This window comes from Myotis myotis, unplaced genomic scaffold (assembly GCF_014108235.1).
Source record: "Myotis myotis isolate mMyoMyo1 unplaced genomic scaffold, mMyoMyo1.p scaffold_m19_p_11, whole genome shotgun sequence".
NCBI classification, from domain to species: Eukaryota; Metazoa; Chordata; class Mammalia; order Chiroptera; family Vespertilionidae; genus Myotis; species Myotis myotis.
Window position 1 is genome coordinate 20,977,667 of NW_023416315.1, and position 25,913 is coordinate 21,003,579.

The window sequence follows — 25,913 nt, forward strand, 5'->3', positions numbered from 1 at the left end:
TATAATTTTTTAACACTATCTGAACACAAAGTATAACATCCAACTTCAGTCAAACTCAGTATTTAACTAAGGGAAAGCCCAAATAAGGAGGTATCCTTTCTGAAAGTGAGATCTTTCTCTTCTTTTCTTTTTCTACTTTGGCAGTGTTTAGTATGGCTCTCTGCTTTCTTTTCCCTAACATGGGATATTAGCATTTAGATTATTGCTGCCAGTTTTAAAAAATACTAATTGAAACGAATTAAAGTTGATGATTTAAACATGAATCCCTATCCTTTGGGTGCCATATATATATATAGTTAGTTAGTTAGTTTACTTATATGTGTTCTTACATATTTAGGGTCATATGTAACACTCTAAATGTGCCCCCAATGAGAGAATAAAGGAAAGATCAGAGGTTACAAAATTCTTAACCTCTTTTAACTGGAAATCGAATTTTACTGTGTACTTGTGTAATTAAGCCATTCTAGCAAAAAATAAATTTCTTGACGTGACAACACTTGAAATACATGCAATGTTATTGCTAAATTGATTTTGCAAGGTTTAGACCTATTGGCACGGCGAGATAAAAGCTAAGTTCTTTAAGTTCCGTAAAATGGGATTTAAGGGCCCCAGTACTTTAAAACAAGAGAATATTTTCCTGGTCAGGCCACACACACACTGGCTATTCTGATAGAGATTTGGATGTTGAAGTCTATTTCTGAATTTTAAAACCCAAAGGTAATAAACCAATTTTACATTAAGCAGATTTCCCTTTGATCATATTCTATATACAATGAGATCTTCATTCAGGATTTATTTTTCCAGGTTAATATTAAGTTGAGTTTAAGAGCATACGAGAAATTAAAACCTTATTGCCTTTTCTCCAAGAGTGGACTTAATGGGAGTAATACCTAAATAAAAAAATCTGAACTATTTTAAGAATGTTCTTGGTGGTGAAAATTGTTAATGGTAGCACATTCAGAGCAAGGGAAAATGCCTCATAAATACCTAGTTTAACAACTGTGGCTTTAATAATTGTGAAAAATAACATGACTGTTAGAGGGAAGCATTAAATATTCAGGAAAATATAGACTTCTTTGAGACATAATGAAAAGTTGAAGTTTAGGAGGGTAGAATAAAGTACTCTCCAAAGTATATGAAAATCATAAGGATGTTATTTCACCTGACAGAATAAGAAAGTAATAATAATTCTAATTAATTTTTAAATAAATAAAAGAATCTATGGCATAGGAGGAAAGGGTGACTTGAGTAGAGAAAAGGAAGACAAACAGGATGAGGAGGCATGGTTAAAAGTCAGAGAGTGGCTTCAATCTGGTACAGTCAACTACTAGCCTGCAGTCTTGGGTAAGTTAAGCAGCTAAGGCACATTCTTCTCTATGATCTGAGAGCAATCTTACCTGTTTCAGAGGGCGTTGTGATGCTCAGATGACATGATTCAAATACAGAGTGAGATAGATAGAATAGAAAGTGTTGGGGTTAAGAATGCATCGGGCCCCACCAGCATGGCTCAGTGGTTGAGCGTCGACCTATGAACCAGGAGGTCATGGTTCGATTCCTGGTCAGGACACATGCCCAGGTTGTGGGCTCGATCCCCAGTGTGGGGTGTTCAGGAGGCAGCTGATCAATGATTCTCTCTCATCATTGATGTTTCTATCTCTCTCTCTCCCTCTCCCTCCCTCTCTGAAATAATAAAAACACATTTTTTAAAAAAGAATGCATCAGGACCCTAAAATAATCTTCCTTTGGCATGTTTATTGGCCTAGAATTTATATTGAAAGTCAAGTCAACTGTAGATTGTTATGCTTTGACTTGGTAATTAAAATTACAAAAAAAAAAGATAAAGAATGGGCAAGTTAAACAGTTGGAAGAGATATTGGAGGAAACCCATATTCAAGTTGCATTCTGACCGGGCGTTGGATCTTTGTCGGACAGAGAGGTTCATGCTTCATCCCGATGAAGATGATGACGATCATGAACAGTCATGGAGTTCCTAAGGTGTGTGAGGTGCACTAAGCGCATCACTAGCAGTGTCTGATCTAATCCTCACGACAGCCCAAAGAGGGGCGGCGGGGGCGGGGGGGGGGGGTGTCACTCATTAAACTGATGGACCGTTGAGGAGACTGCAGTTTGGAGAGTTTAAGTAACCTGCTCAATAGCGAACCCCTTGAATGACATGGGTGCCATGATGGATTTGGGGTGTCTGTGGTTATATTCTTGGGGACCTAAATCTAACATTGGGTTTTCAGTCTGAATTATATAATTTTACCATTGAGTTTGTTTCTCTTATCTCTATTTTTTTTATAGAAGCATAATTTTGACAAACTGTAGTTACTATACAAGGAAGAGACTATAGCTGCTTAAATATATTTTAAGTTTCCCTAAATATCTAATACTATTATTGCTTTAGTCTCTTTTCCCTCCATGGCTCACTGGAATGCAATCTGATGAGAAGGTAGATCCAAATGGGGACTATGTCATGGACAGCATTTTCATTCTTGTTGAAAACCAGTAGTGGTTGGTGATATGAATACATGACCATTTTCCTAGCTCAGAGATGATAAATTCAAATAGCCTTGGAGGAGGGCATTAACATGGGAATCAAGCTCCTTCATAGTTTAAAAATGAATTTATCCTTAGAAAGCTTATATAAGCTCACAGAAATAGCCATCCCCGCTGAGGGGAAAAATCCATGAGGCACCAGGATGCAAAAGTGATTTAGTGGAATAATGATGGTCTGGCAGGTGAAAATAACAGTGTTCCAGCAGAGGAGGGTCAGAAGGCTCTCCCCAAAACAGAGACAGCCCCCCCTCCCCCGCTTTGGGGGATGGGAAGGTCCGGTTTGGAAGGAGAAGGAAGAGGGGACGTCACACTCACCTCTGACTTTGATCTCTGTGGCAGGAAGCACTCCTATTAACATTGGAACTTAACTGAGGTTTTTCTCATGTAATTAAGGAACAGAAAAACATGTTGCACAGCGGAGCCCCAGGTCTAATGACCTGCAACCTAGCTGCACCTTGATGGCAAGAAGCAAGCCACCAATAAGCAGCATTTATTAATGGATTGCTGCATTTCCCTATAAGACACTGGGGGCCTGTAGGGAAACTAGCTCCTAACAGGAAAATATCTCAGCATCAACAGCAACAGGAAGATTTAGCAGGGCATGAGAGAGAGAAATGACGAAATTGGACTCTAAAAAGTGATGAAACTTGTGGAACACCGTTTCTCACACCGTTTCAGTCAGAACTGCTCTGGGCCACCATGTGCCTACGTCACTTACCCTTTCACAGCAAGTGGTAGCGTCCAATGCTGACCCAGCATGGCCTTTGGCTCTGGTAAGGGGGTGTTGTGAGAGCCCCTGGTGGTCAAGGCCCTGTCTGTCCATGTAGGGCGTCTGATAGGCGGGAGGGCTCGGGATGCGGTGCGGAAGTTGGCAGGGAGATACCCACTGGGAAACAGGCTTGTCTGGGGAACAGCTTGAAGGAAATAGAGGCCCTTTATCAAACTGCTCTCTTTACCTCCCGCATTCCCACAAGGACAAACAAGCAAGTAGGAGAAAGAGAATATAGGAGAATACTGATGGTGATTATTCTTTTTTCTCTTTTAAAACTGGCATTGTAAAAGTTTTTCTATTGGAGAACAGTCGTTGATCAAGGCAAAGAAAGGAAACTTGACCGTGAGGAGAAGGTTAGACTTCTGTGCTTCTTGTTTCGTATCGACAAAGGGCTCTTCTCTGTTGGTAACTTTGAAAGACCGTGGGTAATGATTGCATTCTAAGGTAATAAGTCCCCAATACACTGTTCTCTGTTAGGAAGCAAGAGATGACTGTGTGCAGACGGTCTTATTTTATGCGATGTTCTCCTGCGAACAGGGGAGAGGAGTTATTAATGCGCCTCAGTGCGTTTCTGAACGATTATCTTCTGAAGCAGTACTGCAGCATTCTGTTTTTTAAATCTTGTTCTGCTAAAAGTAGGTTTTTCTAAAAATATAAAAGCAAACAAAGAGGAAAATCCCCAAATAGCCAAGAAAGAAAATTAGGGATTGCTTTTGAAGACTGATCATGTCCATGTTGCCCTCTGCAATGAAATGGAATATGGTTCTTTTTTCACTTTTAAAGGGGGCCTTTGGACCAAGTCAGTCCCTCTGAGTTTATTTCCTGGGATGGTTCTGGCAGGTGTGCCCTGGAAATCAGCAAACCCCATCTTATTGTCAATAATAGGGTTCATGCAGCCTTTCACGATGTTGTCGGTCCTTGAATTGGCAGTTGGTACATAGTTACTTTTGTTACCAGATCATTAATATATAGAATATCCATCTAACTTGTTGAAAAACAGAACAGAAAATCTTATAAAATCAGTCATTTGGTTTCATAAAACTGTTTATAGCATTCAACAATTTTTTAAAAAAAAGAGTTAAACTGACTAGCATGAGTTACAGTTTAGTAAAGAGAAGAAAAACCATAGCAGGTGAAATAAAGGAACCCGTGTTTTCTGCGTGTCATTCTGGTAGGAAAACTTCCCAGGGGTACATCACCCTCATAATACGGCCGTGGGCAAGTTGTTAACTCTTTTTAAAATTCTACTTCTGAGGGTACTTGTCATCATCAGAGGTAACCTTTTCTCTTGCTTCGGATGTGTTAAGTCTTTGCACTTATTAATTCTTTTATGTAGTGTTTGTAGTTTGTAGAAGGAAATTGATTTTCTTGTAATGGGAAAATCATCGCTCCTATTATGACATAAAACTTTAATTTGATGTCTCCTTCACTGACCCAAGCTAATTACAACAAAAACATGTTAACAAAGTGAGTAAAGTTCTTTCTTTCATGCATCAATTTTACTACTTAGGGTTGCCCCAGAAAGTCTTAAATGAAAGTGCTGCCCCATTACCCTGGGACTGTGTGTGTGTGTGTGTGTGTGTGTGTGTGTGTGTGTGTGTGTGAGAGAGAGAGAGAGAGAGAGAGAGAGAGAGAGAGAGAGAGAGAGACCACTCTGACAGGCTGTGGAATGGTGATATTCAGAGTGAAACTTGAATTCCTCAGATCATCGGCTTCTAAGGAGCAGAGAAAAAGAAATTTTAAAGGGCGTTATCGGGAATGGTCAGAACACACCACAGCTGAAAGGCACGGATGCAGCTTCCTCTTTAATTTGGGCAGATCGGAATGCACTCCCCCAAAATCAAACGGAAATAGTAAAATTTAAAAACGTTTATGAGTGCCCAACTCAGCTGCACCTGGCTTCCCTAATTGCCTTCAACTGAGTCATTACTGGGAAGGCAAGATGTTGAGCCACCAACAGCCCTTATTAATGTATAATAGGAATTTACTTGTAAAACCGAATTATTGGGATGGCATGATGTCATAAAGACAGAGTGCTGACATTTTGGATTGTTTTATGTAGGAATGTTGAATTATATTTTAAGAGTGGGATATTCCTAGGTAATTAGTCACAATTTGTTGAGGCCCCTGTGTAGGTGAGGCGCACGGATACACAGAATTCCTGGTTGTAATGGTCCTGCATTTAAGTCTGTGTCTGTGCAAACGCATGTCCTCCTCATGAATTATCTGGAGGAAAAACCTTCTCTAGTCACTGGCATGTGTGCAGAACGTGGCCAAGCAGGTGTAAGTAAATGTTTCAGCAAGACCGTTGTCCTGATTTCTGTACTAACGTCAAAACCTTAGGATTATAAAACGCCTGCAGATTTTCTTCTTGGTCTCAATGATGCCAGAAATGAGATGCATTAATTTTGCTGGACCTCAAACCTCGAATCTGCCAATGTGGTTCTGTGATTAATGGCTACAGACGTGTACCTGCCTCATAAATATAATGCGCCTTGAATACTAGGCTGTTCGCACAGCAATCGCTGCGTGATGTCAGCACTTCCCTGTAAAGCCCGTTTTTGGAGGGGTCTGTAACTCAGCCACAAAACATCCCTCGGGATGACATTTTGAATGAGTCCCTCGTCCTGGGACATTTAAAGGATCAGATCTAAGTGTTCCACTTACCTGTTTGTGTGCTTATGAAGACCTAAGCCGCAAATAAAAAAATTCAAGTTTTCTACATTTTAAAAAGGAAATATTTCACTAGTAAAGAGGGCTTCTTGTTGCTCATTTTATTCCGCTGTTTTCCTAAGGAAATACTTTACACCTGGGTGTTGGGTCATGTATTTTAAACCAGAAGGGAACATTGTAAACATGGTTATGCTATCAGAAGACATTTTAAAAAAATCATTCAGTATTCATGTCATTGGACTGTGTATGCCAGTTAGCCACATAAAGTCATGTTTTAGGTCAAAGTCTATCAGAATTCTAGGACGAAGCTTAAAATAGGCAGGCCTTGGACAGTATACCGTGAAGTGAGCCACCTTGGATAGGACGACAGACATCCTTTCTGAATGAGAACATAATTTTACTCTTATTTTGACGTGAGAGGAAGTCACCAGGACCTGCCCCAAGGCCATCTCTGTCCCCTCTGGAGGCGTGGTGACTGCATCGTGATGCCCACCCGTATGGTGGGGACGGGAGGATGGGTCGCCCACAGGAGTTTGGGGTTTCCGCGACATATCAGGGAAGGACTGAAGGACCCCTCACGGTTGTCAGTGTGCGGAAGGCTCTGCAGGTTTGTGGGAGCGGAGGCCAGGAAGCCACGGTCAACTGTGTTGGAAATTGAGTGGGTTGGATGGAGGCTGGGTCAGAACCCGAACTTCTGAAGTGGGTGTTCAGCTACCACAGTTTACTGGACTTGTTAGATAGCTTAAGAGTTTTCATTTAAAAAGTCGTCTTGAAAAGAAAAGAAAAAGTCGTCTTGCAGTACTTCGTAATTGGTTCCAAAGCCACTAGTAGGCCTGACTGAAAGGGTGCTTTTTTCATTTGTTTTTGTCTTTTGGGGGATGGGGGGCTTGGTTGTGCCATAAAATTGTTTAATCTGCAATGATGGATGAGTTTTAGGTTCTCTCCTCCCTTCCTTTCTCCCTCCCTTTCCTCCTACTTCCTTTGGAAAGTAGGACATTCCCTTTAAGGCATCAGTAACAAACCATTACAGGACAGAACATTTCTTGGAGCGCCCAGCAGCAAGAGGACTTTTCCAGAATCTTCAGCAGGCGGCAGAGAGGGCTGCAGTATGGCGGACACAGGGTGGGCACATACTCCCGTCCTCTTTCTAGTGCCTGAAATATGTATCAAAATATACTCATAACTGCTTCTGCCCTCATATCATCACCCTGGGCCAGAACAAGCTCTTCGCTTTACAGTGTTAGACTCCTTGCCGGGAAATGTGAAATGTAGAAGCAGAACCTGTAATTCTGAGGTTGGCAGGCATTAGACTTACCAGTTGGCTTGAGTAACAACGCAGGGCCCTGAATCAGTGCCAGGTTGAAGATGTACCATTTTTAGTTGAAAACACTTTTTGAGATCTTTTTATCTAGCCCCTTATATTGCCTTCAGTCATTGATATATTCAGTAAACATTTATTAAACTCTACTATCAGCCAGGTATGTAGAGTAAGAGGAGCTATGCTGTATTGATCTTACTAAGAAAGAATAAAAGTGCAGAGTTTTGTTGTTAAAAGAATGTCCTAATATATGAATATATAGAAATAGACAATTTTCAGTCTGTTAAATATTTTTTTCCTGTTTGGGAAGATGGAAAACCAAAGTCTAAATGCCTATTGAATGATTCTCCATGAGGTTTTGAGCACCTCAGACTCCTTGGCCTTTATGTTTTACTAAGTTCCTGGTGTCGCTGTTGCCTCGGGTCTGGTCCCACCTCCTGCCAGGCGGTTTCAGGCTCCTGGCCAAGGCACATGGGTAGAGCAGAGGTGAGTACAAATGCCCCAGGTCCCACCATTACCTAGGAGCGTAGATACTGCATTCCCCAGACCCAAGTCCCTTCTAAGTCCCTAAAAGCAACCCCTAAGGCAGTGTGGATGGATAGAACCAGTGAGTGGATCGAGCAGTTAAGTTGCCTTATTGACCAAACCTTGCAACCAGAGCTCTAGATTCTTCCCCTCCTGCTCACCCTCCTTAGTGTAGACCCCTCAGGCTCCTCCCCAACCATCCTCCCTGTTAGAGCTGGACAGGGTTGCTCTGCCTTCCGGCTACTGCTTTACCTGCATGTGTTTTCCCTCATCCTGCTGTCAGTATCATAAAGGGGGAGTGCTCGTTCAAGGTTTACTGAGGAGTGGGAACACTCAGCTCAGTCTGTCCCCAAAACCTCCACTTGACTCGGTCACATTCCGACTGTGTTCTCTGCTGCCCTGAGGTCGAAGGAATGCAAAGCATCCCCTGCCTCTGCCAGCCGCTTCTCCTGGGCTCTTCTCCGAGGCCTCTGCATGTCCCCCCAAATCTACCAGCTTACCCAATTGTTCTCAGTACCGGCCCCTCATTAACAGATCACGTCCCTGACTCACTGTGGGAGGTTAACAGCATGGTGGTGTTCGTGATGAGATTAGGAGGGGCAAGCAGGGTCTGCTGCTAGTGAGTATAGTTAAATATTTCTTAATGAAACATTTTTGAGAGGAGTCAAGTTCTTGAGCACTCACTCAATCCATCAATCAGCATTTACTGATTTGCTTGTTATCTGGCTGTCATTTTTGGCATTATTTTACTATTTGCTAACCCACAGGTAAACACTCAAGTAATTTTTTAAATTATGTTTTTACTGATTTTAGAGAAGAGGAAGGGAGAGGGATAGACAGTTAAAAACATGAGAGAGAAACATCAATTGGCTACCCCCACCCCACCAGGGATCAAGCCAGAAATCTGTGCAGGTTCATAGGTGAATTACATTGGCTGGGCACAAGTAATATTTTTGTTAGGACACTTGCTACTTTCATGATTTATCAAAATGAATTATTTTAAAAGATAACATCGGAATTCTACTTTGCTCCACATGGCTTAGTGTTTGAGTATTTTTCAACATATTTCTCATTTCTGTATACCAGTATCACAAAAAGATGGGAATAAAGATGCATTTTGGGCTGTGAGTTGAGACGTGATAGAGACGGAAGCCTGGTGTGATGGGGGTGTGATGGGATTTCAGGAGTCACAGCCCAAGTTAGGTAAGTCTTCTCAATTACCCGGATTTTACACTTCATAACTACAGTGAACCCTCTGAATAATGAAGGAGTGAGGACTGCCAACCTCCATGCAGTCAAATATCCATGTATAACTTTTGACCTCTGGCCCCAAACTTAAACTACAGCTGGCCACTTGCATCTGTGAATTCAACCACCATGGATTGAAATAGTATTTTCAATCTTCAGTTGAAAATCTGTAGTTGGGAAACCATGGTTAGGAATGATAAAATACTGTTTTCTATCATGGGTGGTTGAATCAGGAGATCCAAAACTCGAGGATATGAAGGGCCAATTGTATTTATTGGGGGGAAAACATGTATAAGTTTACCTGCACAGTTCAAACTAGTGTTGTTCAAGAGTCGGCTGTATAAGGAAAGGGAGGAGAACTCTGTGGTTCTAAAAGCCTGCTATTCCAGAGTCCAGGCAAATACTTGGATGGCCTATTGTTCCTACAATTCATGAATAATTCCACTGGCTTGAATGTCTGTGTTCAACACGGCGGGAGGGTGAGACTTCTCACCAATACTCAGCTGATCTCCCGAGAGAAGTTCCCTGTTTGTCCAGTACTTTACACTTTCCAAAAATTGGTTTATCATGGTCAATACAGTGGTTCTCAAACTTCTGGCCCTTTAAATACAGTTCCTCATGTTGTGACCCAACCATTAAATTATTTTTGTTGCTGCTTCATAACTGTAATGTTGCTACTGTTATGAATCGTAATATAAATATCTGATATGCAGGATGGTCTTAGGTGACCCCTGTGAAAGGGTCGTTCAACCACCAAAGGGGTCGCGACCCACAGGTTGAGAACCACTGGTCTAGTGGTTCAAAAAACTGGGTAGGAATATAGTGTCTGGATTCGCTGCTCACAAATTTAGAATTCTTTCCTTAAAGTTCTTCTCTGTGCCACTGAAATTCAGGCTCTGCTATGGAATCAAGATTAAAAGAAAAACACAACTAGATCCTTTGTATGTTCCACAAGCCTAACAATCAAAAGTTAGTCTCATAAAAATAATCTTGTAGTAATATCTTCTATTCAGTCAGTTTTGAGTAGCACTGATGCTCATTCACCACCAGAGGGCAGCACAGGTGATTGAATGAAGGAAATGGCCTTTGCAGAAATAGTGAAGTTTGTAATGCTAGTTTTCAATCTACAGAGTGTTTTACACACAATTTATATATGAGTGTGTGGAGGTCTCAGCGGTTCTCTGTGACAGGTAAAGCAGGCATAAATATCCTCATGTTATATATAGATGGAGAAATGAAATCTGGGAAGACTTAAAGATGACTGTGTTCAGTATACAGCTACTGAATGCCATCCAGTGCTTGAATCCAGCACAGTCTTCTTACCTGAATCTAGGTCTCTTTCCACCATACCACTCTGCGTATAAATGGTGCATTATCATCCTTCCAGTGACCTCCTAAAGTAGAGCTGGGGGGCCACACAAAGGCTAGAAACCGTCTGTTCTATGGCAACGGTTCTCAAATGTTTCATCTGACACAGCACCTTGTTAAAGCTTTCTACCCCCACCCCCCACCCCCACCCCCTCCCATGTGTCCTGCTCTGGGAAGATGGGAAAGGCTAGGACTGTTTGCCTTCTAAGCAGCCCCATGGACAGCTGTCATTGTGGTCTCAGGTATTTTTATCTGTATTACATTGTAGCTCATAAATAGGTAGGAGGTGGGGAAGATAACGAGAGGGGTCAAAGTGAAGAAGAAACCTGGACCTGGATGTCGGAAATTCACATAACTACTTCAGTTTCCATGGTGAGCTGGGAAATTCCCTGTGGACTCCAGAGCTCCACCCCTTTAAGTGGTTTCAAAGGAGACAGCCGGACCCAGTAAAGGCTCAAGCAAGGCTCAGTCAGAACTAAATGAAACCCCCATTATTGAAAACCCAGATCAAGTTCCCAAATTCCAAGACTGAGCATTGCAGTAGCTGCAGGCGGTCCCAGAAGTGGTCACTTCGCTGGGTGACTTACATACAGAATTTATTATAAAGGGATTTTGCCACCTATTCTTTTTTCCTTTTTGGTAATTAGGGTGATTCTATCAGATAATTAATTTTAAGGGCTTTTATTCATTTGTTGGGGGGGAAAAGGCTCAAGTAGCATCCTGTGGTTATACCAGTTGCCCAATGATTCATGAATTCGGATTGAGAACTGGAGTAGGTACGATCAATAAGTGAAAAATAGGTGCTGCCTAATTGCCTTTTTAAATCAGTAAAATAATTAAAGCCTTTATAGTCTGGCCAATTAATTGTATAGTCGGCTTAATAAGGAAAATGCTTGAGAAAGATAAAATTACAATACCAAAAGCAACTAATAGCTAAAAAAAAACTTTCCTCGTGTAGTTGATTAATTATCCTCCTCTTTTTCTCTTAAGAGACTAAACATTTAGTAAATCTGTAGAGTTCCAGTGTAGTCAGCATTCCCATTGTAAAGTGCCAGTGTTATCATTTTTCATTCATCATTTTCTTAGGTCCTGATGTGAGTGTCATTGTTGTGTTTAGTAAAAGAATACAAATATTTATTTTAAACGTTTCTTTAAACAGAGTCTTGGTGGAGGGTAGAGCTCCCTAATGCTCTGCAGCTGGGTTTGGAGGCTTTACAATTGGTTGTCGTCTGTGTACCAAGTCCTCTGCAAGTGCTCAACTGCAGAGAGCAAAATCCCACTTGACAAGAAGTCTAGATACAGATTTATGCAATAGGATGTGATGTTTACTTAGGACCTGCCAGGTTCTACCTGGGAAACTTTCCTATTATCCCTTTATTAAAAAGTTCTAAATACATATTTGCACAGTGTTTTCTTATGGAAACATCTGTGTAAGGAATGTTTAACTTACTCATTTCCAAAAGGGAAACATTAAAAGGGAGAAAGACAGAAATTAGGTAAGCAATTGCTTAGAGAAAGAGTACGAACATGAGACATTTGGGACTCCAAATTCTGGCTGAGTTGTCTTTGATTCTCACGTTGGTGCAGATGGATAAGATAATCGCTATCCTAACCAGAACTCACTATCCACATCTCATTATGATGTCCTTAAATTAAACATTCGACCCATCTTTTAGGGAGAAGTTGGCTATTGGCTTCCCCCACCACCACCATCTTTTATTCTTTCTGTTTAGCCTACATTGAACCTTTGGCCTTACCCCAAGTGTATGGGTGGTATATGGTTTAAAATTGATATATTAATGTTGAATTTTTATTGTCACAGTTTCTGTTCGTGCTCCTTTCAAACCTTTCATTTATTTGTTTCTGAACCTTGGCTATCTCATAAAAATGTCACCATTGTGGTTGAACATTAAGCACCTTCCCATTTTGCCCTGGGCCGTTGAAATAAATTTGGACCAGGTGCTCTGTGCATAATGGAGCCCCTTGAAGTGCTCTGATAATGAGCCGGGGGCGGAAGCTGTCAGCTTTCAGCTGGCTTGAAGAATGCAATTAGAGCGGTTTTAATACAGCGGAGGGACCCCATCCAATCAAGGCCATTTTGAGTTAAACCAAGTCTAGAATCCTAAACGTGTACTTTTAAGCATTTGAGCTGTGTCTCTGCACTGAGAATGGGAGAAGGCGTTCCTGTGCAGTGCGTTCATTTTGAGTCAAAGAGGAGAAAAATCTTCCAAATGCCAATGGAAGTTCTCTCATCCCTCCTGTTATGTTATTGTGACCTTATTTATGATCTGATGTCACTCTGATCAAAGTAGCTAGTGTCAGGTTAAGTCTCAAATCAATCAAGTATTTAGCAAGACCACTTAGGTCAACTTTTCCTTTTAATGGAAAAAAATAAAGTGGATTCACCTAAATATCTATTAATATGAGGAGTACATAAAACATTCACTGTAGGACACTATAAAAAGAATGTTGCCTATTATATATTGTTGAGTAAAGCAAGTTGTTTACAGTATGTAAAGTGTGATTCTGTTTTGGGGGGAAAGTATCCAACTACAATATACCTTTATAGGTGCATAGAAAAGGTTTGGGAAAATGCACACCAAATCGTTCATGATGAAAAGGGAAAATGGGAATGAGGGTAAGCTGTTTGTTTACTCTATATGTGTATTTTTGAATTATTTAACCAATAATTTTCATATTCTAGGAGTAGGTCAGCTCACTGTCAAGCCAATGACTTACTGTAAGTGAGTGAATGAGCTTCTGTGGGGCAGGAGTAAGGGAGGAGCTCACTTCTGTTAGTCCCCAAGATGCTGGGTTATCATAGCGAGAAAACTTACTACCGAATGAGAGCTTTCTGTTCCTCATTTCAGATCATTGTTCCAAACATCTTCACTCCACAGACACTCGCTTTACATCTGAGGACACTTGTGTTCAGAGAGATTCGGTGATTTGCCAAGTCACAAGTTTGAAGTGAGGTGTTAGGATTTGAGCCCAGCTCAGCTCCAAAGACTAGGCCCTTACCCACCTCTCCAGGCCCTGCTTGGTTTCTTAGCACAGTTCTCTAAAAGCAGATAATATTTCCAGGGTCATGTATCCTTTCATCCTTGATTTCTTTCCAGAAAATGAGGACATAGTTCAGGAGGAGTTGTTATTGTTGTTCACGGTTGACATTTCTTGTAAACACTTGGACCACTCATTAAAAACATTCTGGACCCGTGGGATTCACAGTGGCATCTCCAGTGACTGGAAGCCTTTGTCCTAAAATGAGGGCATGTATAATAATGTCAATCCAATTTCAATTGAAAAATAAATAATTCCACACAGTGGGCAAGGCGGGATGTCCTCATTAATGAGAAATAGTATGCAAAATTTAAACATCAGCATAACTATGAAAATATTCTTTCATAAACTCCTAATTGCTAAATTTAAGTTGATTGCTTACTCAAATGACTCATTTCTTCTAACATTTATCATTTAATAGGCCCTGAATATATACATACATATGTATTTCTATTTCTTTGTTTCAAAGCCCTATAAATTTCTTTTGTTTCTTCTTTCTCTTGCATTTCTGCTTCATATGGGATACTGCTTTCCTGTTGGCCTTTTAAGATGTTATGCATAATATTAAAATCCCATTTCAGGTTTCAGCTCTAGTCCACAACTTGAACTTTGAACTATTCCTATGAAAGGAATAATAACTCAGAGACAGAAAGTAGAATGGCGGTTGACAGGGGCTGAGGCAATAGGGAGTTATTGTTTAATGGCTACAGAGTTCCAGTTTCAAGGTGAAAGAGTTCTGGAGATGGCTGGTAGTGATGGTAGCACAAAATTATGATTGTATTTAATACGACTGAACTGTACACTTAAAAATGGGTAAGATGACAAATTTTATGTTATGTGTATTTGACCACAAAAAAAAAAAATTGGAAAGATAATTAAATTTAGCCACAAGTGAGCCTCATCTGGTGACCTGAACCAACATTTAATGGCCCTTCTTCTCACATTGAGACGCTGACCTGTTAGCTTACCTGGGCAAAGTATGCATTTTGCCAAATAATGTGAAGATCCCTCCCAGAAGCCTGAAGTCTAGCGCAGCACAGGGAAATGCGAGGCTCTGTGAAATTTGCAGCGAGTCTTGTGTAATAGTTACTTGGCTGTATTTTTATAAAGCATGAGAAAGTGGTAGAATACAGTGGAGGGGAAGCCTCACCTCTGATTTTTTTAACGGGGGGAAAAAACCTCTTATTTTTGAGCATGTATTTCAACTTAAACAACTAAGTTTATTTGGCATTTGGGTTCCTCTTTCATATACAGTTTCTTTCCATTTGTGATTATCGAATTTTCTTAGGTTTGATCATGTAATCATGAGATTGTCTTTGAATCTTCTCTCCCTTTGCTGCAAAAAAGAATTCACAAATCCAGGGCCTTCAGCCTGTGGAAGGTTAGTTATTCTGAAACCAGCCCCAACAGAATGCTTGTCCCTCATGGGGTTGCCAGCCAGCCTTCCCCAGGAGGGTGGAGGGAATAAATGGATATAGTCAGCATGATGACACGTAAGGGTTCAGTATTCCTCAAAAAAGGGTACACCGCCCTGGCCAGCGTTGCTCAGTGGTTAGAGTGTCAGCCTGCACACCAAAGCGTCGAAAGTTCGATTCCCAGGCAAGGACACGTACCTGGGTTGCAAGTTCAATCCCTGGCCCTGGTTGGGGGCCCATGCGGGAGGCAACCAATCCATGTGTCTCTCTCACGTGGATATTTCTCTCTCACTCTCTCTCTCCCTCCCCCCTCCCTTCCACTCTCTGAAAATCAATGGAAAAAATATCCTCAAGTGAGGATTAACCCAAAAATTGGCGGGGTGGGGGCAGGGGTGTCACCTCAGTGGTTTTAAGTACACCTTGTGTGATTGTCCACAGCAGAAGGGCAAACACTTCAGGCCAAACCACTAAGGCCAAACTCAGCTCAACAACCTGCTTTGAAGTGAAAATAAAGCAAATGTTAAGATTGGGGTCCAGCCGAAACCGGTTTGGCTCAGTGGATAGAGCGTCGGCCTGCGGACTGAAAGGTCCCAGGTTCGATTCCGGCCAGGGGCATGTACCTGGGTTGCGGGCACATCCCCGGTAGGAGATGTGCAGGAGGCAGCTGATCGATGTTTCTCTCTCATCGATGTTTCTAACTCTCTATCTCTCTCCCTTCCTCTCTGTAAAAAATCAATAAAATATATTTAAAAAAAAAAAAAGATTGGGGTCCAAAGAGTACCGTGGTCATGACTTGGGGGAGCTTCCTGAGGTCCCCACACTGCAGGGCCGGTCTGAGGACTGACCGCCTCAGAAGTGAGACTGCTGATACCAGAGCCTACAAAGCAGAGCCTTGGCTGGGACGGGACGGGACGGGAGGGGGGGGGGGGGGGGGGAGAGTCCTGAGGGATGGAGAGGCTGGGTTTCCAGCCAGGCTGTGGCTTTATTAGCTCTGTGTCTGTGGCCTTTCTAGGTATTGATGGCTTGTTTAAAAACTTAGGGAACTGGGCAGCTCCTCTTCAACTCTAATGAGTGATACCCAAATAACAATAGGATTTTGTCTGAAAGATTGTGGGTCACACATCCATCCCTTCCCCACACCGACACTCAGTGCTGATTGTGGAAGCCGTGTATCTTCAGGCTGGGGTCCCCCCTACCCCCCTGTACCCTCCCCAGGTTGGGAAGGGGACAGAAACAAGGTGAGAGGTTGTCTTTTTATTTTTCCTAAATATAATAGTTTTCTGTCATTGCCACGATGTAATTGCAGTTTCAGCTTTTTAAAAAAATATGTACCCAGAGAAAAGTCTGGAAGGTACGTGCATGTGCATATAAACTAGTTCCTTTAAAATTGTAACGCATGTACACGATAACACATTTAAACAGTACAAAGAAAGGGAAACTCATCCTCCCTGATCCCTTAACCCCATCCCAGCTTTTTGAAACAGCCTGTTACGTGTTTATCTTTACTGCCCAGTGTACCAGAGGTGTTCGGGGTGGTGGAAGGGAGTGCAATTATCGGCTGTGCTGTTAATATTTTCTTCTTAATGTTTTCTATATTTTCTCATTTCTACAGTTACTTTTTTTTTTTAAGTTTAAATGAGAATTGTATGTTTCCAAGGCGAAGCGATGCCAATTTCCATCAATGGCCTGACTTTGGAAGTTGTGTTATGCTCTGTAAGCGTGGAGTTGTGTAGAGTCATACCCATCCGTAAATGTGGTAACAATTATTTTAAATGAACTTTATTCTTCAGCTTGAACAGATTAAGCTCTCTAGTGGGCCCATGCATTTCTTTAATTGCATTAATTATTTATTACACACTCGCATACAGTTCAGTTGGGCCGGGGGAAGTTGATTATAGCCGCTTGTTTCAAGTCAGTTTTACACCCCGGGTTGACAACATTATCACACTTTCTCGCTGAAGTGAAAGAGCGGGATAACGCTCCAGGGCAGTTACAGCAGAGGCAGGGTTAAAGTGCAAGCGGTGTTTGCGGCATATCCACCATCGTTATAGTGGAACCCAGGGTGTGCTAGCAGCCTGCACTTCCTTCAAGCCCCTGCCTGCCTGGGAGTTGTTCATTCTGCCGGTTTTGGAATGGAAGCCGTGTTTAATGCAGGTACTGGGTTCAATAGACTCTTACCTTACGCTTACAAGATCATCAAGTTCTTTTTAACATGTTCTGTCTTCCAACAAGAAAAAATGAGGGGAAACCAGCTCCTTTGTACTGTCAGTAGCTTTGTTCCATGTTTTCGGAGTAAGAAACACCAACACGTAATGGAGGGGACCCCTCAGGAGGCTCTGCCATCAGCATCTGGGGCAGCCACTCCCTCCCTCTGAACCCGGCCGTCCGGATGCAAATTGAAAGCAGCTTCCTCCACACACTTGTGCTTTTTCTGATCACAGATGTGCCCTTCCATGTTGCCTGTTTCTGTAAACCAAGCATATTTTTGTCATCACCTCCAAACCCTTTAATCAGCTAGAAGCGTGTCACTGGATGGAAGGTCTGTGTGGGTGGCAAATGGTGAGGGGCTGGTTCTGGAGAAATCTTGGCAGGTCAGGAGTGGGGTTAAAAATACTTCTGCGGAAAGTACTAACATTGGGACCTTCTCTGTCACACGCATTATTGGCTGCCATGTAGGATATTTCTACACACAGGGAGGCTGGTTCTTAATGGGGGGAAACCAACCCGGTTCCATATTAAGCAGCTGCATTCACCATGTAGGAATACTGTCTATCTTGCTTTCTACCTGGCAACCAGTTCTAGTTAAGATGCCTGCTGGTCGTGGCCCTGTTCCCACCGAGATTCGTGGCTTGAAGTCCAACCAGATTTATTGTGTGTCGGCTCTGTGTGTGCAGTGGGCTCGTGCTAGGCACACAAAGAGGACGAGAAACACAAGTCTGTGCCCTCGAGGAGCTCAGGGTTCTTTCTGTTCATTTAAAATATGTTTTTATTGATTTCAGAGAGGAAGGAAGAGGGAGAGATAGAAACATCAGTGAAGAGAGAGAATCATCGATAGGCTGCCTCCTGCATCCCCCTGAGAATCAAGCCCACAACCCGGGCATGTGTCCTGGCCAGGAATTGAACCGTGACCTCCTGGTTCATAGGTCGACACTCAACTACTGAGCCACGCCGGCTGGGTGCTCACATTTTAATGGGGATTTTGGATGACCTTGCTGCTCCAGGACACAGTAAGAAATAAGCCTTGTCCTGGTGAAATTGCAGGCCTCACTGATGAATGTTGTGGAGAGAGCTTGGTATCTTCCCGCTGGCTTCACGCTCTGCCTCTGGCCCCCCGTTGCCATTCAGATGCCAGAGCCGCCTCAGCAGGTAGAAAAAAAGGGGGTGGGGGGGAAAGGGCTTATTCTCAAGTATACGAAGGGCAGGATGACTTGGGGAGCTTTCTTCAGATCCCCTGCCACCATCAGCCTGCCCACGGGCGGGACGTCGGGCAGATCACGCAGGGGACGACAGCGCCCGGATGGTGGAAAGTTTTACAAAAACATCTGTTCTATTTGGATGGTTCAAATATTTTCAAAAACATGGGCTCAGCCAAAGCTCATATTTCATAAAACCTTTGCAAATATCTACGGTTTTTTCTTCTCTTTTTCCATGTGGACATGGAAGCAAGAGGAGAGGAAAAATGTGGCCACATGTATGTTTTTAACTTCTTATTTCCAAGTGTTATGGCTTTTTCAGGCATGAAAACCAATCAGGTCCCGTTCCTGTGGGATGTGGTGTCTCTAGACTTTTTTCCGTCTTTCGGAGAGAGAGATACAGGAAGTCTTAAAGAAACACCGCCCTAGATATTGTGTGTGGGGACCACACTGATGATGGGAAGCTGTAGTTTTAATTGCTTGAAAACAAAGGGGGAAAGGTTCACAGCAGTTGGAGGGTGAGGTCGAGCAAGGAGAGAGCAGCAGAATAGGTTCTCTCTCCTGGGTCCCCACCTGGACCCAGCTCTCCACGTCTGAGGAGACTTTTCCAAAGTGCAGCCAGCAGAGAGGGAGGGGCATCTGGAGGAGGCGCCCTGGGGTGTCCGTAGGCAAGCAGCCTGGCTTCCAGCTTTAGTCCAGGTCTGCAGCCCTCAAGATTAGGGGTGTAAAAGCTCAAGGGCCGGCAGGCCGCGGCCGGCGGGGACTTCTCTGGGGACCGTCATCCGTCTGCTAATACTTGGGGGGGGATGAGATTTTGAGCAAACTGGTACACTCTCAGCCCTGCCAGTGCTGTGAACTGAACATCAAGCTCCCCCCCCCCGCCCCCGTCCCCCGTGCCTCCAAGAGAAATAAAGTGCCCAAATCTAATGCTAAGGGCCCGTGCACGTGACTGTCAATGGCACAGCTGGGGCGAACTAAATCCTTCTCTCCCTGCTTGGGTAGTTCCAAATGAAAGACAGAAGCAATGACTGGGAAACACTTGGGGTTGAAAGTGGAAATTGATTGTGAGAGCCTGCTGCCTCCCTGCTTGGTTTGAGGTCAGATGTGGGCCTCCTCCGTGTGGCATTGGCGAAGATTGCTGGGTCGCCTGCAGGGTGGGTAGAAGCGTGATGTTTGTAGTCTCCATAAGCCCAAGTCGCACAGGAGCTTCCAAGACACAGTTGCATTTCTTCCGCAATTCTGTCTCGTCTGCCTGGTCTGTACAGAAGGCAGGTTGGGCCCGACTGGTGCGGCTCAGCAGTTGAGCGTCGACCTATGAAGCAGGAAGTCACAGTTGGATTCCCAGTCAGGGCACATGCCCAGGTTGTGGGCTCGGTCCCCAGTAGGGGGCATGAGGAGGCAGCTGATCAATGATTCTCTCTCATCATCAATGTTTCTATCTCTCTCTCCCTTCCTCTCTGAAATCTATGAAAATATATTAAAAAAGAAAAGAAAAAGAAGGCAGGTTGGAGGACACAGAAGATCCTTCTGCTCTGAGAATCTGTGAGCTGAGGCCAGGGTGGCTGAACCGAGGCCTGGTTTCCAGAACCCCCAGAGCATCGTGGAAGTGGAAGCCACCCTCTGGGACTTCCCCAGCGGAGACTTCGATCCCATTGTGTGCGGCACCCCTTCCTGTGCTGTTGCATGATGTCAGGCGGCGTTTTGCAACCGCGCTCAAGGATGAGTCAGCTAATGGCCCGGCCATCTGTCTATGCCATCACAGCCAGCTTGTCCGAGTTCCAGGGAAACTGCGGGCAACTGTTCATCCCAACACACTTCGTATGGTTTCTAACACGGTTGTCAACAGATTGTTTATCAGTGACTCATGTTTTCTTTCTCTCTCCTCCTCCTTTTTGTTTTTGTTTTTTAAGTGACATTTCCTAGGCCTGTTCTTTCTCTGTTCCGTGTTACACACAGGGTGGGGAGACCTGAATTTTAACCTCTGCATTTTCTGCTCATGAGATTTTCCTGTGGCCCTGGTTAAAATTCTAATTTATTATTGGGGTTAAATCTCATTTATGGCAGTTGAGCACTGGGATCCCTGGCCAGGTCTGTGGGGAAGTCTGCACTTGTGCAATTGAGGAAAGAGTTTATTAGAGAAATTAATAAGATGTATTAATTAGCATATTAATATAACAAGGGGAATGGTTAACTTAAAGGAATCAATAAATTCTGCGTACATTAGAAACTTCTGTGTTTACTGATTACTTTCATGCCAATTGGAGATCTTTCTGGCATTTTAATGGGAGAACATCTCATATTGTTCCTCTCCTAGCTCAGTTTCAGGTACATGTGAAAGTAATAGAAATAGTTTTGTCTTAAAAATAATTAACAACTCAGGAGAAGCAGAGTGAGGCAGGGAGAGGGCACTAGGCTGAGAGACAGAGGCCGAAGCACTGACCAGCCGCTGGCAGGCATCTCTTAACCCAGCTGTGCAGCTTGGAGGTTGGATGGAGCCCCTCCCAAAGGCCCCCATCCAACCATTTTGGACACTGAGATTTCCCAAATTCAAACTGATTTTCCCCTACTTGGTTCCAACTCATTATGTTTTTCTAACTGGCCAAAGCCCATCTTCCTCCTCGTTTTATTTTTCTCCTTTTGTGAGACTGGGCTGAAAACAAGAGACATTTTGCCCAACCCATTCTCCATCGCCTGACTCCAGAGTTTACAGGGTCTATACCAGCCGTGGGCAAACTACGGCCTGCGTTTGAAATGAATAAAACTAAAAAAAAAAAAAGACCGTACCCTTTTATGTAATGATGTTTACTTTGAATTTATATTAGTTCACACAAACACTCCATCCATGCTTTTGTTTCGGCCCTCCGGTCCAGTTTAAGAACCCATTGTGGCCCTCGAGTCAAAAAAGTTTGCCCACCCCGGTCTATACTCAGAGTGCCTAACGCCTGGCGTGGAAGGGGCAGCCCCCAGGAGACACTGGGGCCCTCGGTGTTGAAGTCCCTTGGGGTTGCTGGATTGTGGGGTGTGAGGAGCCCGAGGTGGTCCCAGGGAGGATCAGGGCAGCAATAGTGCCAAGTTTCACAACCAACAGCAGCAGCGTTCAGTCCTGCCGATGCCCAGGTCATCGTCCCTGGAAGCTTTGCCCCGACATCACTGAAGTGGCAGGGAAACACTTTGAGTGAGGGCTGTCCTTCTGCCCATTCATGTTGCTCGCACCCAGCCTTTCCTGCCTCGGCGGCCGTGAGCCTACTGGGCAGTAAAGCTCTGCTTAGTTTGCCCAAGTGGACACAGACTCCAGCATTGTCTCTGGGTTTTCATCCAGGTGTCTCCTGGCTGAGGATGGAAGGCAGCAGCTTGTCAGGGACCCTCAGGTTCAGGGTGAGGCAGGTGCAGGAGCTAACTGGTGGGAGCGCAGCCCCGCGCTGAGTCTGTAGGTACGCGCTGCTTCCCTTGGCTCTGGGGGAGTGGGGCCATCCTTGGAGGATTTTGTTGGGTGTTTTTGGAAAGCCTTTCTTAAAAAGGCCATTCATCTCTTCAGGTCATAAAGTGGATTTTCCCAATTAGAGTGTTAAAAAGGCAAGAACAGGATCAGCAGAACAGCCGTCCTCTGGTCAGTGTTGTTTGTGTTGTTAGATGGTGACGAGGAAGAGCACGGGCAGCTCTGTTCCTGCCTAGATCTCCCCGTACTTTCGCGGGACCCTGTGATCCCTGATGGCTTGCATCATTGTGGTTGATGTTTTCCAGCTCCCAGCTCCGACCCAGCGCGTCAGAGCCCCAGCAGCATTCTTTCAGGATTCAGCAGGTTTTGAAATGCCTCTGGCGAAACTCCGCAGCCTTAGAGATGTGTTTCTGTGATCTTTTGGGTTAGAACTCAGTGCTTCTAAGGTGTTGACACTTAGGTGACGTGCTAAGCAAAAGATGGGGAATCTGCCTGGGGGTCATTTCCTCAGTGTTTCTTAGCCCCGGGTTTTGGTGGAATAAAAACAAAATCAGAGAAAAAAGAACTAGCAAGTTCCATGCTTACGTTCCATGCTTAGCTCTCCTGTGAATATTTAGCTGTGCTCTTGGCAAGTTTGCAGTCCATCTGGTCCGGTATTTTGGTCACAAGTAAAAATGTGTTTGACGGAGCTCAGTTTTTCTTCTTTTTTTTTTCCTTCCTGACTTTTGTGTCAGATTTAAAAGGTACATTGTGAGGGGAAGGAAGAGAAAGAAGAAATAGCCCCAGGCAGTCGAGCTAACACAGAAATGAAATATGTGGTAGTTTTATTTCCTCGGTTTTTTTTTTTCTCATTTAAAAAGAAGTTCAAATATGGGCCCGGTATAACTTAGAATTTCCTAGGAGAGGGGGGAAAAGGGCCATGAGGTGCTTTGGTGATTTTCTTTTAGCTTTCACATTAAACTCTCGTCATTTTACTTAACCTAATGAACAACGTTTTAACCATGAAAATATCTTTGGTAATTTTTCAGAAGAGTTGCAAAATTTCTAAGGCATCTTGCACCGACCGAACAGCACATGTTGGGCTACGACGGCGACACGTACAGTGCGCTCATTGGCAGAGGGGGGTCTGGGAAACATTGTGCAATGAACCAAGTGTGGTCCTTCCATTCCCTCACTCTGCCTGGAGAATGCTCTCTTGGGGGCACTTCCCCCTTCTCCCACCCTCTCCTCTACCCCAAGCTCTCACTCTCTATCTCTGTGACCCAAGGCTGGTTCCCTGGAGCCCCTCCTCTTTCTTACTCAAAACTTCCCTCTCCAGAGTCTTGTTTCCAGAGGGTTCTCTGTCGGGCTCAGAGAGAAAGTCATCTGACTGTCTTTGGCCGTTTCACCAACATTACAGTTAACTTGTGCTTTACTACTGTCTGCCAGGCTCTTGGGGTTATGGAGGTAAAGAAGACCCTGTCATTTCCCTAAAGGAACTTAACCCCTATGGAGTTCAGATATGCTCCTTGAATGAGTTTGGACTAATGATATATCAATGCCCATCCAACTTTCAGATTCTTAGAACATACAACCCCGTGGAAGGGATCTCTAGTGGCATGATTTCAGAATCTTATTCGTCCAAGTGCCCCTAATATTGTACCCTATTGATCCTGCCTGCTCATGAGGCCAGCCACAGAGCATTTCTTAGAGAAAAAAAGAAATTTATTTGGTTTTGGATTTCATAATCTGTCAAGAAGCCCAAATGAGATGATAAGATCTCTTCCTGCTATTCCCACATTCCTGGATCACTGGGCAGATGTGAAGTGTGGGGGAAGTGCCTTTAACTACTGGGGGTTGTTGACAGTTTGTTTTCTCGACTGTCATTTAGGTTAGTTCAAAAATTTACAGCATTTCTTTTGCAACCACTTTGTGGAATGCATTGTTTCAGGTTTTCATTTTAAAAACTAGTTCTCTGCTAAGTGGGTGATGAGCAGATTATGCCTCTTTTCATTCTTTCCTGGTTAATAAGGACCAATTTCCAGAAATGGTGTTTTCTGTGCACGAGGTGGGGTAAAAGAATTAAAAAGGCATTTGCTTATATAATATTTTTTACATAATTTCCTTCTTTTAAATTTTATGTTTTTCCTGCTGGCTGATTAAAGCAGCAAATGCTGAGGGTTCAAATATACTTTTGTGGGAAATTAACAAAATTAGAAGACGAAACTAGATGGCTAGATTTTTCTGGTCAGCGAAGGGTGTTAGTTCCATATCTTTGGTTTTTCATGATGCATATAAATTTTGCCTGCCTCAGTCATTTCTATTTTTTAAAAATTATAATTTACAAGGTGGCTAATTTAAAAAATATTCTTGGCAGTTACTTATCACCATTCGACTGGAGTGACCTTTAGAATTGTTTGGGGGGGGGGGGAGAATAGGACATTTCTTGCAGTGCTGATGACGCTCTCTGCGTGGACATGAGATGCAGCTCATTACATTTGAAATTCCATTGTGATAACTTTCAGAGGGTGGCATTTCTTGAGGCCTCCCTCACATGTCAAGGAGATGCATAGAGATTGGAAACTATTTACTCAGGGGATCTCAAACGCTACTGAAGCTACAGTTGTAAAATGTCAAGTTATTTGCATGCCTGGTGAATTGGATGTCCTAAAAAATTTTTGTAATCCCAGATATCTGCTTGTTTCCATTACCAAGGAACGGGGAAATATTGCAAATGAAGCATATTGTATTTTTTCTTTCTGTTTTTGTAGAGTGACGGCTATGTTGTGTATAGCTTTGTTTTATTTTTTAGATTTAATTCAGTTTCTTCATTTAAGAACCTGAGTCCAAATGGCTGTAGTATGAAACTTTTTAATTTTTGAGGTTAGTTCATCCTCCCTCTCCCCCCTGCCCAAATATATGGGTATTTAGTAATACTTAAGAGATAGTTAGTAATGTTTACCAGTGATTACAAGGGTGATTCTCTGGGGAAACTTTTATCTTTTGCTACCAGGTCTCCTTTTTCCTTCTAGTTTTTCACCTGTGTCTGGCCCTGTTCCAGGGGAGAGAAGGGAGAGTGCCTCACTCATCTTCTTGTGCCATGGCACCTAGTTTGTGGTCTGTCTAATACTGAGTCCACAAACACACTGAACAAATGGACAAATAATCCATATTTTTAAATGCACTTTTAGTATCTTCGTGGCAAGTTGTTACTCTGGAAGTAATTAGGATTTTCAAATTCCCATCCAATTAAAAGGATTTCCAATATGACAAAGATTGTGTCCTCCTTGTGAAAGGAAGAAAGAACAGGATGTTAAAAGAGGATGAAATAATTGATTTGCCTTTAAATGCTTGGGCACATGAGGGGCTGAGCTTGGAATTCTTTCATCTGATAGAAGAAAAGAATGAAATCAGCTTAGGAGACATTTCCTGTCATTATTCAAGGATTTTTAAAACATGTGAGGAGTATGCTTGGCCAGTATGTTAGCTGTAATGTACATTAAAGGACCACTTTTATTTTTTTTAAATCCTCACACAGGGATATTTTTCCATTGATTTTTAGGGAGCGTGGAAGAGAGAGGGAAATATTGATGTGAGAGAAACACATCGATTGGTTGTCTCCTGTAGGAGTCCTGACTAGGGCCCAGGTCAGGGAGGAGCCTGCAACCAAGGCACGTGCCCCTGACCAGAATCAAACCCGGGACCCTTTGGTCCTCAGGCCAATGCTCTACCCACTGAGCCAAACCAGCTAGGTCAAAAGGACCATTTTTTCTTTAATTGATAGAGGCTGTGCTGTATGAAGAGGAAAGAGTACAGCTGTATAAATTCAGAAATGAGTGTCAACCACTGTCAGTCATTCTCAGTCAAGCCAGGAGACAAAAATCACGCAGTTATTATTAAGAATTATTAAGTTAAGGTAGAGTAACTATAAAGTTGTAACTAGAACTCTGAAGTGTCCCGCAAAGCTGAAGAGGAGTACCAAAGGGAGGATGCACTGGAAGGGGGTCCTTCTTGCCGGGTTGCCTGGGCCACCACTGGCCCACAGTTGCTGGGCTAGCAGGAAACAGCACTCTGTGCACAGGCTTACTGAGCCTGGTGGGCAAAGGAAATAAGGTCCATTGTGGGTGCACAGCCTGCAGCATACAGG

General features: G+C 43.3%; 1 protein-coding gene across 20 annotated transcripts in view; it reads left to right on the forward strand.

Annotated features, from left to right (window-relative positions):
- Window positions 1-25,913, forward strand: part of JAZF1 (JAZF zinc finger 1) — a 304,972-nt gene that overhangs the window by 85,988 nt on the left and 193,071 nt on the right. The window contains exons 1-2 of one of the 20 annotated variants that reach the window (XM_036327781.1): window positions 6,998-7,126; window positions 8,934-9,050. The exons of 17 other annotated variants lie outside the window; for them this stretch is intronic. The gene's annotated coding sequence lies outside the window, so the exon portion shown is untranslated. Of the gene's footprint in view, window positions 1-6,997; window positions 7,127-7,443; window positions 7,809-8,933; window positions 9,051-18,238; window positions 18,305-25,913 lie in introns of those variants that run through there. 2 more of the 20 variants (XM_036327782.1, XM_036327793.1) reach the window with 2 other exon arrangements.